Below are 2,235 nucleotides of genomic sequence, written 5' to 3'. Positions count from 1 at the left end.
ACGGCCAGTTCTAGCCAGTGCAGGGCGGCATCTTCCAGGGAGCCCAGCCCTATTCTCCGAGCCAGGGTCCCTGCGCTGTCCCAGCGAAGTTTCCTCGCGGAGCCGCGCCAAGCCCGCCCAGCTTTTGAATGGGGGAGGGAGGTTAGCTGCAGGCGTCCCCTTTCCACGATTGGGGCAGGGTGGCTTTGGCTGGTAAAACCTCGTCGAGGCCCCGTTCTTATCTATCCTGCTCTGGGCTGGCAGGTTTGTGTGGGTCGTAACGAAGATGAGTCCAAGCTCTCGAAAAAGTAGTTGCTTCATTTTCCTTTTCCCACTTAACGCGGGGAGCTGGTTTTCTCCTGACTTTACAGGCTTGCGCTCGAGCGCCTTCTCCTCAAGGGAAAAACTTTTTACCTTCACGTTGATGTGCGTGTACCTTATTAATATTTCAGAGCAAATCACGTTTCGGGAGTGCCAAGTGAAGTTGTACGTGTGCCATATGATAACGTCAGTGTAAGCTACCCTGAATAAGTGAGGGAAATCCAGAAGTGTGAAGTATAAAAAGCCAGTAAGAATCTGCTTTATGCATACTTCATAGATTTATTAGCAGCTGCCTAGGTTTGACTTCGGAGATGTTAAATTCTCCTGGTCCCATGAGGCGCGTATCAGTACTGCATGCTAAATAAGAGGAGAAAAAAAAGGCAAACCCAAACAAACTGCTCTAGGTTCCAGATAAGTCATCGAAGCAATTTTCCTGGTGATTCCATCCTGGGACTTTGTGAGTTCCTAGTTTCTTGGACTTCGCAAGCCTTTCCTTAGCCAAAGCATTGTCTTTTCTCTATTGGCTTCTTGGGGTTAGTGTGCACCTTCACACTTCCGTCCTTAAAAAAAGTCATTTCCATGAATAAGAGGGCTTCCCTGGTGGCTCAGACGGTGAGGAATCTGCCTGCAATGCAGGAGACCTGGGTTCAATCCCTGGGTCTGAAAGATCCCCTGGAGAAGGAAATGGCTACCCACTGCAGTAGTCTTGCCTGGAGAATCCCGTGGACAGAGGAGCCTGGCGGACTACAGTCCATGGGGTCGCAAAGTGTCAGACACGATTGCGCTACTAAGCATACAACCATGCATGAATAATAATAGACAAAATGAGATTGGTAACTTGATATTTTTTTATCTAGTTGATAGGTACCTGAGCGTTTATGTTACTCATTCCTCTTATATATATATTTGAGCTTTTCTGTTAAAACCTTGGCTATCTGTTAAGTAAAACTCAAATCTAAAACAACGGCAAAAAACATCATTTAAAAAAGGCCAAAATGATGGCTGTCACGTTTGTGTTAGTCTTTAGTGTGTCTGCTGTCAGCACTTTGACTTAGAGGGTGGAAGTGTTGCTTGTATGAAAGCTATGGAAATCGCAATCTACTTTTAAGTTCCCTGGGTCAAAAAGGTGAGGAATGTTTCTTAGAAAAAGCAGATCGGCTTGTATACTACATAAGGAAGACCACTCTAATACTTAAGAACTTGTTTAAATGGACAAGCAAAGTGTTTAATATAGTCATCTTCTAAATCAAACAAAGTAGTCAGACCTTTCATATTTTTCTCCCATTCCTAGTGCCTTTCATATCCTTTCAAGCAGTACTGTCCAAAGACTGAATTTGACATTTTAAAAATAGAAATTATCTGAATTAATTTGGTTTTACTTAAATTAATGTTCTCTTTTTACATTTTTCTTTTCCTTTGGTTCTTTTCCTTCCTGATTATAAAAGCAGTCTAAGCTCCTACAGGACATTGGCAAAATGTGAGAAAATATAATGAAGTGGAGAGGAAGCACCACGACCTTGAGGGCATGGCTGTTACACAAGATCCATTTTAAAACTTTAGTCCCAAATTTGCTCTCCTTTCTATGAAAAATTTTAATGTAGAGTTGGCCATTTTGAGGGTTGGGGAGGGCATTGGATATTATGCTGTTCTTCATTCCCCAAAATGTGCAACTTAGAGGTCGCATCAAGAGACACTTAATAGTTATCTCATCTAACCACCCATCCTTTGAGATTCTGAAACCTATGTACTGAAGATCCAGTGATTCATGCAGAATTGGACAACACTCAAGGGCAATATTAACTGACTCTAGATTTCCCCATTCTTTTTTCAGTGATACCTTGCTGCTTAGGTGGAAATATGACACTTGACTGTCTCTGCTTATGCAAAGAGAGGTCCAGAGAGGGACAGGAGATAATTTTCAAGGATTTGAATGTT

The sequence above is a fragment of the Bison bison genome, unplaced genomic scaffold, assembly GCF_000754665.1.
Source record: "Bison bison bison isolate TAMUID 2011002044 unplaced genomic scaffold, Bison_UMD1.0 scf7180017864331, whole genome shotgun sequence".
NCBI classification, from domain to species: Eukaryota; Metazoa; Chordata; class Mammalia; order Artiodactyla; family Bovidae; genus Bison; species Bison bison.
The sequence above is the reverse complement of the archived record's forward strand: the minus strand, read 5'-3'. Positions refer to the sequence as shown.